We start from the raw sequence: 13,702 nt of genomic DNA, 5'->3' as shown, positions 1-13,702 counted from the left end.
AAAGGAGTTGAAACAGGTCTCCATTGAAGTCAATCTGGACACCCCATCAGAAGAAACCTCCGGGCCCCAGAAATAGACTCCTTTTCTGCTCCCCGACTTGCAGAGAAAACATTTTTTTCTCTTTAAAAAATGTATATATATATACAATACCCTGCAAGAGCACGTGTCATCTAAACTGTTCAAGTGTCCGGGACAGTTTGCTGGTGGTGACTTAGAAGTTCAGAGAGAACACGCAGAACAAACAGAACGTCTCGAGACAAGCTGTCACCAGATGTGTGGGCAGCAGCCCGGGGCCCGAGGCGCACCCGGTACACACAGCTGGCGCAGTGTGCTCATGGCGCCGGGATGCTCCGGCATCTCGGTCACACGGGGTCTGGACCGACTTCTCAGCCGGGGTAAGAGGGCCCGGGCTGTGCAGAGAAGCAGAGCCGCCCATCCGTCCATCCAGGTAGTGGTGGGCCGAGTGCCCCTGCCATGCATTTCTGAGTGTAGCCGTAGCCATGGAGACAGGGAGCAGGGCTGCAGCCACTGTATTGTAGAGACCTCACCACCGAAAGCAAAGTTTCCTAGGGTTTCTGCGTTCTGTTGTGACGTGCCTGCCTGCTCCCGTGCCGGGGACTGCAACAGCTTTATAAACGGTGACATGAAAACATGGCTGGACCCTCCGGGGAAGTCAGACGAGGTTCGGTTTGGATGTGCTGCGGGGAAGCCACTGCGTTCCGCCTGGTTGGGCCGCACGAGCCTCCCGCTAGGGAAGCCTGTCCCCCAACTCGCCGGACCACAAAACACGGAGCCTTCATCTCTCGCTTTAAACCCTGCCTGGACCACTCAACACCCCGGGCCGAGGCACGCACTCCCGCCATCCAGGGCAGCTCGTGTCTCCGGGCCAAGCACACTTCTGTAAACGCTGCACGTGGGAAGGAACAAACCCAGTCAAGTCAGCGGGCTGACTCAGAAGTGACTGGAAGCGTTTCCCGTGCTCCCCCAGCAGACTGGCTGCTCCGCGGCGACTTTCTGGTGTGATGGCTGCGCGAGCACTCCCTGGCTGTCACAGCATTCGGCGACTAATGCCCAGACTTCTACACGTGGGGCAATTGCTCTACACGTGCCAGTGAGAAGCCCACGACTCCTGCTCCCCGGCAGTGAGCCCGATGGCAAACTCCCGACGTTTGCGAACCTACGCCCGGCCTGGCCTCAGGTATCTTTCTCAGCTGCGGAAGCCGACGCCTCGGGCCAGAGCTTTGGAGGCCTGAACTCACCACGCACTAGAGTCTGGACAACAGCCAAGGAACCCAGGACTCTCGGGCTCCAGCTATTGTGCAAATACTTACTGATCACATTTGCCTGGACCAAGGGCACAACTTGTACACTTGAAAGAGCCACCACTGATAATAAATAACCTTGGCATCTGTAAAACAGGGCAGCCCACAGAATATGTTCAGATTCATTACGCTCTTTTGGTCCTGACAGCAGCCTCGCTGGGTGGCCGCTGCCCCTGTCCTGACCGACAGGGGAGATAACCAGGCGAGCTCTCCTCTGTGTCGGCAGAGTTCACCGCCGGGTCCCAATCACAAAGCCAGTGAGTTCCCAGCCACAGTCAGCCTGACCTACCCGTCTACCCCTCGGCTTTGAACATAAACTCAGCCCTGACACCCTCCTCGGAGGGGTCCAATGTCCCCAAGAGTGCTGCCACGTTCCCTGGGAAGCACATAGATGGCAGGTTACAGGAAAGTAGGTTAGGAGAAGCAGCTTACAGCTGCTTCTCCAAAGGCAGCTGGATCTGCTTGCTGAGCTCCTTGGGCGAACCTGCCCATATGGGCAGGTCATTCTGGGTTCTTACGCGTCTAGCCCTCCTCGTCAGGAAAAGGGGAAGGTGAGAAAAGGCCTGTGTTCTCAGCAGAGTGAACACAGGTAATATTACATGTCAACTGTACCTCCATTTTTTTTTCATTTAAAAAGAAGAAGCCAACATCACCAATAAAACAACAGGCAACAAGTGCTGGGAAGATCTGGACAAAAGGGAACCCGCGTGCACTGTTGGTCTGAATGCAGGCTGGTGCGGCCACTGCAGAAAACAGTACGGAGGTTTCTCAAAAAAAATTAGAAAGGGAACTGCCTTATGACCCAGCGATTGCACTTCTGGGGAGACATCTGAAGGAACCAGAAACACCACCTGGAAAGAATATATCCACCCCTACGCTCACTGCAGCGTTATTTACAACGGCCAAACTATGGACGCAGCCCCGGTGCCCACAGACGAGCCAATCAAAAAGCTGGGGAACAAGTATAGTCCAATGGGACATTACTGGGGCATAAAAAAGAAGGAGATCCTACCATTTGCAACTGCGTGGATGGACCTAGAGGGTAGATGATAAGTGAAATAAGTCAGCCAGAGACACATACCGGATGATTTCACTTATGTGTGGAACCTGAAGAACAATATAAAGGAACACACAAAACAGAAACGGACTCATAGAGGCGGAGAACAAGCTGTTGGTTGCCAGAGGGGAGGGGGTTAGGGAGCCCGGGGGCGGGGGGGGTGGGGGTGGGTGAAGAGACTGGGAAGTGCAGATCGGTGGTTACGAGCAGTCTCTGGGGTGTCAAGTGCAGCACCGGGGATCCAGTCAATAAGGCCGTAGTGACTACGTGTGGGCCAGGTGGGGACTGCACCATCGTGGGGGGGGGGTGACTTCACAAACTTTATGACTATGTAACCACGAGGCTGTACACGTGAAACTAACACAAAGTAACATTGAATGTAAACTATAGTTGAAAAAATTAATTAAAAAATAGAAGAAGAAGAAGAAAAGAAGGCACCAAGCCTACAAAGGACAGGCTGGGGAGCAGGCGAAGGGGCAGCGAAAAGCACGAGGCAGAAAACGCCTTGGACCGAAGGCTCGGGAGAGACGGACACCGGGGACGCCCGGGATGAAGAGTCGGGGGCGGGGTGGGGGAATCGCACTCGCCTGGCAGACCCCGGAAGGGGTTCGGACTTCGATGAAGGGCTCAGCCGCGAACGCTTCCCAGGTCCCTTACGTGAGCTGGATTCTCTAATATGTATTTTTATTTCAAGGAAATGTAAATTCATTTTTAATTTAGGACAGAACACTTAGTTCTCTTCATTCTTGGCCAGCACCTTCTCACGCCTCTGAAATTGCAGGCTCTGCCCCTGCCCAGCACGCCGTGTTGGAAAGCGCACAGGCCGCCTTTGTGGCGGCACGGGCACTGGCAGCGCCGTGGCCTGGAGCCGGTCAGCGGCCACTGCAAGCCCGGGCTCCATCTGGAGAGGAGGCGGGGTCAAGTGCTCTCAAAGGTCCCTTCTGCTCTACATGACCACGGTCAGTGCAGGAGGAGAAATGGTCTTTCTGAGGGCCTCTGCTCCCTCTGCCCACCGCAAACACGGTTGGGCGCGGGGCTATGAGCCTAGACTTTGGTATTACAACTCCAGACTCTAACCTTGACTTTGCATAATAACTCTTCGACTTTGAGCTGGTGAATGTAATCTCCCTAAGCCACTTCCCTTACCTGCAAAATATGGAAAATCTCCATGCCAAGTTCATATGACTCTTAGGAAGAGCCAGGTGTAGTAGGCTGTTCTGTGTGGTGTGGGCCCAGCTCCCACTCGGAGATGCACAGGACCCACGCCCACGGATAGGTTCTCCCGTGGGGAATCAGGCCTGCGATGTACCTAGGCAGCTATGAGTCTTCCTTTTGCTAAAAACTCCCTCACCCTGAATTGAGGACATTTACTGCAAAGCAACTTCCTAAAATCCATGCTAAAACTTCCAAGGCTGAGTGTAACCGGTTCAACCACTTTTGCCTTTTCATTTGCAAATATCCCTCTTCTGTGATGTGATTAGCAGCATTGGCTCCTTTGTTTTCTGTAAAAGGTAACCACCCAAAGCGAGCCTGTGCATAGTAAATGAGGACCTTCTTGTCATGTGCCCAGTAAGACAATAAAAGCTCATTGGAGCGAAGGACAAGGCTTTTTCTCCCCTTGAAAGAAAAGCCATGCTGTCCCTTTTCCTCCACCGGACTCAGTAGTCCGTGTGAATGTCTCATTTCATCCATAATGACTCGGACACTGCGGGGCCAGTGTCAGCATCAGCCAGGAGCATAACTATCACTATGCCGTCGATAACGGAGAACTTCCCAAGGAAGGCAGGACTTGGGTTGGGGGGAAATAATAGGTGTAAGACCTGAGGCATCCTCTGCAGCAAGTCTTTGGAACTTGCTCTCATGAATCAGCATCTATGATGCCAATATTAAGGGTGAACCTACGTGAAGTAAGACTGGATCGGTTTGGAGCCCAGAGGTACAGTCTGGTCTGGAAACGTGAGGCTGTTGAAAGGTTTTCAGCTGAAAAGGTATTTGCTCACTCGATGTGAAACACATGGTCCCCTGGGAACCTTAAGAAAACACCGGCCATCCGCAGTTGCCATTCTGTGTGTGCGTGGGCCGAGAGGGGCGCTTGGACAAAGCTTGATTCTGCTAGATAGAGTCACTGCCAGACAAAAAAAAAAAAAAAGGAGAAAAAAAACAATTAAACTTCTAACATGAGCTAAATCAAATAAGCCCACCAACCTCTTAGTAAAATACACAGCCGATAAGTCAGGCTGCCCTGACACGTGTTTAGAGAATACCCAACATTCAGAGGAACTGAATAAATAGACTTCCAGTCGTGTGGCTCTTGCGAAAATTTCAAAAGACAAGATGTCATTTGATGGCGTCCTTTTCCTCCTCCAGTTTATAAACATCACAGAATCACAGGGTTGGGAGAGAAACAAGTCGTCATCTTGTCCCGATTTCTAACACATTCATTTCACGGGCACAGGGATTCTGAGCTAAACGACCCTCAAGTTCAAATGGCGACCCAGCCCCTTAACGGAAGAAGAAGAGACGCAAGTGGGAATGGAGACTCGGAAGCAAGGGAGTGGCCCGAGTTTTGGCAACTTTTTACTTTCCTGAGCGCTCAGCAACTTATCAGTGAGCTTTCTTGTGTACAACCCTGAGAACACTCTGCCTTTGAAAGTGCTTCCCAGACACATGTTTCAAAATCAGCATGTATGTTTCCTGAACTTGGCTCCTTCCAGTTATTAGCCATTTGGAAAGCCAGGAGGAAACGGGAAGGAGAGGGAGGACGGAGGGCAGGCAGGTCGCCAGGTTTAGTTCCCTTCTGACTCTGCAGCAGAGAAACAGAACAAGACATGGGCGTCGTCACAACTATTAGCGCCTGGGTGTGGGGCAGGGGACCCTCCTTTCTGAATAAGGATTACTGCGTTTAAACGTTCTAGACAAAATATCTATGATAAGTTGGCTCTCAATGTGTACGTGGCCCATTGTTTATGTGCCGGGAAGAAGGAGGGACAGGAGGAGGGGGGAGGAGGTGAGTAGCAACGGGAAAGGAGAAGGGGGGCGGGGCAAGCAGGTAGACATGCAGAAATAGCTACAGTGTGAACCAAATGGTGCAGCTGTTTATTGAAGTCTAACCCCATCTCTCTGCTTGACATACGTACTCAGATTAGCCCTCAAAAAAAGGTAGGTTATTATTCCCATTTTGCAAACAAAAAAAAATTGGATGGTTGGTTAATTACTTCAGAAGGTTGAGTAACGTTTTTTTCCCCTCTTCTCTTTTCTTGCCATGTGGAAAGATTGCTTTGAAAATGGAAAACAAATGTTTGCTGCCCAGTGATGGGCCCTGGGTGTGTTAAAGCACCGATCCACCCAGCTGACTACCTAGCAGATGGAGGGAAGACACTGGGGGAAGTCTGGAGTGGGACTTGGATCGGCGCACAAAAGGAACCCAAAGCGTTCGGCGAAGTTGGCCGACCGGTCAGAAATCCCTTTACTCACCCCGCCCCTCTCTCTGCAAACTGTGTCGCAGCCCTCCCCTCGCTGAAGAGACTCCTTAAAATCCACATGAAACTTCCTCTCCCTCAACCTAGTCCTAGATGATCTATTTCCTCTGAGCAAACTCATCACTGCCAGGCACTTACTTGAGAGCATTTGCCTGTCACTGACACAACGTGTAACAATGCCCAGGTTTCCCCTTTCCAAAGCAACTTCGCCCCGTGTTTTGGAATCGTGACGGCGGCGGCGGAGCTATTGGAGAGAACAGACTTGTAACGACAGCATGGGCAGCAGAACAATCTCTTCAAATGGGGAGGGAAGTTCCTCATTTTTCCATAACGGCATCGGCATTACGTGTCCAGATGCTCGGCCAGATCGTTAACTCTGCGCCCCGGAGCGTCTGGTTTTGGCCCGCTTCCACCGGGACGCACAGCCGGGGCCAGGCTGCCGAGGAGCCGTGTGAAGGAGGACCAAGTCTCAATTAGCAGGTTAAGGAACAAGCTAATCAATTAGCAGCCTGGCCGTCTCCAACTCACCAAATCAAGATGCCTTTAGCAGCGTAACCAGTCTTTGTATGTGAACTCTCCCCTCTGGTCCTTCCTCTGGGAGGTTAGACATTATAAGCAAATAATTGCATGAATCATCTATATTTCTGGAAAGTACTCAGTGCCTCCAGGTGTGACACAGATGGTGGACAATGAACGGGGAAAAACAAGTTTTCGTGGGTACGCACACGCGTCCGTGCGCTCGCGTGAACGGCAGATCCTACCTACTTCCCGGCGGGCTCCCCCCTGCTCCCCCAGCGGTGCCCGTGTCCCCATGCCCCACGCCCAGCACAATTGTCTGAAGGGAGAGAGAAACCTCACAGACCCAAAAGTGCCCCCAGAGGGGGAATCAGACTGCCAGGATTCAAATCCCAGTGCCACTACCTACGGGCTGCGTGATATTGAGTAAGCAATGAAGAGAGCCATTAACCCTTTCAAGCCACAGCGTCTTCACCCACACAACCACACAATGGGGGGTGACATCAGTGCCTCCCTCTGGGAATTGCTGCACCTAGGATGGTGCCTGACACCAGCTTTAGGGTTACAACATAATCGCTAGCCTGCACAATTCCTACAAAAAACAAAAGAAGAAGAAAAAGGGAGAGGGGGAGAGGAGAGAGGACAGGAGAGAGGTAGAGAAGAAAGGGGGAGGGGCAAGGAGACAAGGGAAAGGGCGGGAAGGGGAGGTGTAGTTCATGCTCTTTACGTTTCCGAGACGATGGAAGAAGGTTTAGCTGAGCATCTTCAGGGACGCGTCACGGCTGGGGAAAGTGCGATGCCCTTCGGGAGGGGGAGATGAAGCCAGGGAGAAAGCAAGGCCGGGCGCGGGGCCCGGATATTGTCAGTGACCCCGAGACTGTCCACATACCACCTCACCCTTGGAAGGGGGCTGGGGGCCCGGCCGGGCCTCCTTGTTCCTGAGACGCGTCACCACCTTCCCCACGGCACCACCTCACCACAGCCGCCGGAGGCCGAGGGGACGAGTGTGACCCTACAACACCCTTCCTGGTTTCTCTCTGCTCTGGGTGTGCGATCCTGCCAGCCAATGCTGGCACAGGGACAGTTAAGCTGTGGCTTCATTTCCATCTGGTGCACACAATCCCTGCTTTTAAACTCAAACTGTGACCGACATGCTGAGCAGGTGCGGATGTGTGTGTTGGGCGGGGGGTGGGGGGGGGGCGTGGTGACAGTTGTGACGGTCTTTACTATCAGATTCTGGTCTGACAGAGGGAGGAATCGGGCTTCTTGGGAAACATTCTAAATGAGATTGTTTCCAATGAGAGCTGCCTCTGCAGATACCTCAGACTCCCTGGGTCTCACACCCGCCTCGGCCGCCAGCCAGCAGACCGTCGGGAACTGCCCATTTGCCCTGATCTGAGTAGAAGGATGTGGGAAGTCCTTGGAGAGGGGGCCTGGCACCGCCCCGGCCCCAGGAGGCCCCCACAAGGTCTGCTGGGCAAGTGAGCGAAGACACCAAGGTGGGCGTGGCGTGTCACCTGTGTTTCGCTCTTCCTCAACTCTCTTATCACTCCCTGTAATTACATTATTGGTTTATTTTACTTACTTTTTAATTGTCTGACACTCCCATTAGAAAGTAAACTTCAACCAGAGGGGAGAGAGGGGCGGATTGTAGGGGAAAAGGAAGAAGGGTTTGCAGGAACAACTGTAAAGGACACGTGGACAGTAACAAGGGGGGTGGGTGGAGACAGGGGAGGGAGGTGGGGAGAGCTGGGGTGGTGGCAAGGGGTGGAGGGAGAAGGCAGAAAACTGTACTTGAACAACAATAAAAAATGTTTGTAAAAAAGAAATAAATAAATAAAAAGAAAGTAAACTTCGAGAGAATGGATACTTCCCCATGTTAACCACTTTACCCTGGATTCTAAAACAGTGCTGGCGCATAAGCATTAGCTGAAAGAATGAATGAGTGAATTCCTAGGATCTGGTGTTGTCCCTAGGTCAGAATAAATGCTTAATAAATAGAAATATACTGTAATTTCTTTTATAATTGAGTCACAGTTCAGTGTCGGCCCATCCAAAAGCTACAGTTAATTTTTCCTAGCGTCAAAGGCAAGGGTAGACTGAATTGTATAGATAGTCCACTTTCCCGAGCAGGGAGGTACCTCTTGCTTCACCAAACCTTCACAGTGGTCACCTGTTACAGGCTCTGAACCGGAGTGTCTCCCGGTACGAGCCTTCGGGTCACCTCTGACTTCACGGTCTTCCACCTCCTTCCCGCAGAGCCAACGGGAATCCATCTGGGGCGACGCTCTGTTGCGAGGGAAGGCGTGTGCCCTCAAACAGCTGGGTTCCTGACCAAGTCACACTCCAGCCCTTTCACGTCCTGCCTGTAACACTCGCAAAAGAAAACAAATCTCTCTTGACACAACATTTTGACCAAGTTCAATCTGGTTATTCATGTTATTCCAACTTTTTTGGTAGAAAAGATAAACATGGTCTCTGGAAAAAAAAACAACAAAAAAAAAACCAAACATAAAAAAGCCCCACTCAGACCCTTCCAAGGCCCAGCCCCGGCTTCCAGATGCTCCCCTTTTCAGCTTGGTTTCATTAAAGCTCCACATGCCGGCAGCGCATCCACTTCAGGTGCGATTCCCATTGCCCCGCAAAACGAGAAAGCCTGCCAGACTCCCCAACCCCAAGAGGGACTTCGGGAAGAGCGTGACCAGGAGCAAAGCCCATCGTTACAAGGGAAGGCTCATCAGGAGGAGGGGTGCAGTGATCACCTCCCTTCCTCCCTGCTTTGGATGTAGAAACATAACACAGAGAACTGGGTTCAGATTCCATTAGATTGTAGATTGGTGACAGTGCTTCTGTGGGAAACACGGAGCAGCTGCAGTCTGACTCCCGGTCAGAGCTGGCTACTCGGGGGTCACTGTTTGCAAAGGATGCTGGGAAGTGCAGAGCGTCTGTGCCCTCACACAGTAGAACCCTCACCGCACGCTTGTTTATTCTCCTCCTTTCTCCCCTTGGTGTGTCACGTCTGAACTGCTACAGTGCCTCTGGGTCTGCAGTTACACACACCAGAAAATGTACTTAGCGAGCGGAGTTTGCTGGCTGCGGTAGCCAGAAACTGAAAGATAACTCCCAGAGTGATCCGGTCGTAGATGCGAACCAAACTCCTGTGGGCGGCAGGGAGCGGCCACTCTCTGAACGAACAGGAGACCTGAGCCCGGAGTGCACAAGGCCTGCGGGTACTGCAAGAAAACGCGTGGACACACCCCCCCAGTTCCAGGACAGGTTACATCAACGGAAAGCTTAAGAATGTTACTCCATGCCACCAAAGTAAACACAAAACAAAAGTGGTTCCTACACGAGACCAGAACAGATGGCTCACTCATTCCTATAATTCCGGAAATCACACAGTATCTTGAATCCATCCCCTTTCCAAGTGACCAGAAGTTTCAGGTTCTGTGAACACAAGAGCCGCTCGTTAACATGTGTGTGATCTACTATGAGCTCCCAGAATGGTCGATTTGGGTGGCGTGTGCGCTGGACTGAGTGAATTCACTGGTCGCCCTCAGATCACGAAGAGAACAGCTGCGCATCTGACAGTTCACAGCGATGCGGGCGGGTTAAGAGGGTCTTCTTGCAACAAACAGTCTTTACGGTTGAAGCTGCATCTTGAAACATGTTGAGAAACATCTAAAAATGAACAAAAACTGAAGTTCCCAAGGTGGCCTCAATAATCAGAATGCAGGGCATTGTGCAACTATATCGAATGGCCCGTCACTGGGATATGGGACATGGCTCCTTAGAATCTCCACAAAAGCAACCAGACTAATCAACATGCAATAACATTTTGTTGATTCAACTTCGGCAACAAACCTCCCTAATGGGATGCTAGCGAGGTAGAGGGGGAAGAGCATGGGGTGAATCAGGAGACCTGAATTCTTCTCCTAAGTTGCTCCATGACCTTGGGCAAGTCATCTATATCTCTGTTTCAATTTCCATGTCTGCAAAATGACAATGATAGCATCTGGCCTGGCTACCACAGACACCTGAAAGAAGGGGAGATATGCAAAATTCTTTGGTCCTATATGCCAAAAAAATAAAGTGAAAGCAGGGACTCGAACAGGGACTTGCACACCAGTGTTCATAGCAGCCCTGCTCACAACAGGCAAAAGGTGAGAATAACCCCAGTGTCCATGAACAAGAGAATGGATACACCAAAGGAGGTGTGTGAGGTCTATGCATCAATGGAGTATTGTTCAGCCTTAAAAAGAAAGGAATTCGGACATGTGCTGCAATACGGATGAACCTGGAAAGCACTGTGCTAAGTGAAATAAGCCAGACAGAAAAGAGCCAATAATGTGTGATTCCATTTCTATAAGGTACATGGAAGTGGCGGATCCACAGAGACAGATCGTAGCGTAGAGTTACTGGCGCTGGGAGCAGGGCCTGGGGAATTGTTGTTTAATGGGTACAGGGTTCCTGGAATGGTAAGTTCTGGAAATAGACAGCAGTGATGGCTGCAGAACAGTGTGAGTGTCCTCAATGCCACCAAATTGTATGCTTGAAAATGGTTAAGTGATAAATTTTATGTTCCGCAATAAAATGCATTAGAACACTGAAAGTTCAGTAGAAGCGCTAAGAGTTCATGTTCAGCGTTCCAAGGTTCCCTGGCATCAGCGCACCAGCTCCACTTGGAAATGAAATCCCCACAACTTAGGTATTTATGCAAAAAAAAAAATGTAAACAGTTCCCACGTTTTTGCAACTTTGTTGAAGCAGCTTTTGATCACTGGGTCTCATCGGCTGGAAACACTGGGAGCGCACAGAGCGTAGGAGCGAACTAGAAAGGTGCCCTCGCAGTCATCTGGCAGATACCAGTTTTCCTTTGGTATTTACCCGGGAGTGGAACTGCTGGGCCACACTGTAGCTCTATTTTTTATTCTTTGTTTTCCACAGTGGCGGCACCAGTTTGTTTATGTTCCCACCAACAGTCCCCAAGCGTCTTTTTTCTCTACACCCTCACCATCACTTGTTGTTTGTTGATTTACTGATGACAGCCATTCTGACAGGTGTGAGGTGATATCTCATTGTGGTTTTGATTTGCATTTCCCTGATGATGACTGATGTTGAGTATCTTTTCATGTACCTGCTGGCCACTTTTAAATTATTTTATATTATCAGTCTTTTAAAAAATGCATGGGCATATATATTAATAAGCATATATATGAATACTATATTTTCTATGTTAAAAAAGACTGTCAGGATTTTTTTATTTGACAAATTCTTTACCAGGTAACTCTATATTTAGGTTCAACATATTCTCCACAAACCTAATAACATGTAAAACTAAACCTTCAAGAAAAATTTAAAAACCGCACATATATAATAGACACAAAATGGTTAAAAGGTAAAATCTTGGCTGGCCCAGCCAGAAGAGATCTTTGAAAGCTTAACAGCGGCAAACACAAGAACTAGGATAAGGTCGGAAATGTCTACATATTTGGGAAAAGTTTTCAGACTCTGTGCAAATGAAATTATTCTTCCCACCCTAAAATCAAAAAAGCCTATATAATTACTTCCACGGTTGCCATACAAAACAGAAAGAAGAGCACATCCAAGAAGGAAGGAAAAGAGACATTTCTGCATACAGGCAGCAGACACTTTGGCAGCATGAGCACTGCAGCAAAGTGAATTCCTCGAATTCAATAACTACACAGACCTACTCCTTAACGATTAGGAGCCACTGAGATGAAATGTTTGGAGAGTTGTACGGGAAACAGGTCTTGCTGGATCTCTTGCCTTTCTTCACATCTTACAAGCAAGGCTACCCTTTGTTCTATGTTTGCAAAGATTAGTAGAGCCGATACCCTTGGGATACAGGGGTATTATCAGCCACTAGGCAAAGAGCGCTGTGGAGCCTCACAAATGACTCAAGGCCACGGTGGTCTTGTGCTTTACATTAGGTGACGCCACGCGGTCCACAGTGCACGGGAGAGACCACTAGGGCTAAGGTTCAATCGAGGCTCCAGCTCCAGAGAACTCCTGCACTTCTCTGTTGAACGTGACAGAAACGGCGAACTTAACCTGATTTGGAAGTGACTCGGGTCCTCACCGATCTAGGGAATTTCAGTCAGCAGATACCCCTCTAATGCACGTAAACAGCCTTCTAGAAACGAGAACGAAAGATTCCTAGCAGGAAATTTTGGCATGAGTCTCAACCTTGGTGCTGAGTTTCAATAACCCTCAGTTAAAGAGGGAAAATATTCTGGAGTTGGTTGTTTGGCATCGTGTGGCCAGAACAACCGGCTAATTGTTAGATGTTTTTGCTTGTCCATTCATCCTCTTGGTGCTTGAAGACAATGGATCAATACAAACTCTGTGGGGGCTTCTCCCTGCAAACTATGTCCAATCCTATGAAGCTATCCACAGAGCCCTATAAATTTTGTAAAAAAGTAAAAATAAAAAAAGGAATGGATGACTGTCAAGTAGAAACATGACAACTTCACAGGGTGCTGCTATCTAAGACAAGACCACATAAAGGAATTACTACACGGAAGTATTACTTGATCCCTAAGAAATGGGAATATAGCAGACTTTTGATTTCTCCTTACACTTCTCAGGACTTCCAAAGTTTCTGCAAATGTACAGAGACTTGCTTTTACACTAAAAGCATGGATATAAAGAAAGCACCTTCAGATTTCAAATGAATTAAAATCGTCTATAGAATTTGGAAGACTGAATGGAAAACAACAGTGAAATCTGCAATCTGATCGACGTCAAGGTCTATGTTATGGGTCAGAAAAGTCCACGGTGAAACAGCAAGACAAAGCAAAGCCTAGCTGAACAAGTTTGTATTGAAGAGGACGAGAGAGGAGGAGAGGAGAGGAGAGAAGGGAGGGGAATTAAGAAGTAAGCAAAAAAAAGAAACCTTTGAAAATTAGTTGACTACAATTTCAAAATAGGCTTACCAGGTCAGCACGGTTGTTAAAGCAGTTAATGGAACGGAAGTTTCCGCTATCAGATCAAAGGGAGAGTTTCTGTACCCTCTGCGAGGCCCAGCCACAGCTGGGCCATCCCATTTTGAGAACCTTGTCAGAACAGATTGCGTTCAGAAGAAAGAAACCTGGATGATGCAAAAGGTCTGGAAAACATCTTCACAAATGGATGGCTCAGAAAATCTAAACTGAAAATGGGAGATAGGCAGTAGCCCTTCAACGGGGCCTACACAGACGGGCAAGGAAAGGGTCAGTCCAACTCTCGACTGGCTGTTTCCTAGAAAATGAATTTGTCTCTCTGGGGACTAGACAAGGTAATGCCAGGAGACACAGGCCCTCAGTC

The sequence above is a fragment of the Phyllostomus hastatus genome, unplaced genomic scaffold (genome assembly GCF_019186645.2).
Source record: "Phyllostomus hastatus isolate PE091 unplaced genomic scaffold, TTU_PhHast_1.1 phas_contig_148, whole genome shotgun sequence".
Taxonomy (NCBI): Eukaryota; Metazoa; Chordata; class Mammalia; order Chiroptera; family Phyllostomidae; genus Phyllostomus; species Phyllostomus hastatus.
This window is presented reverse-complemented; position numbering follows the sequence as displayed.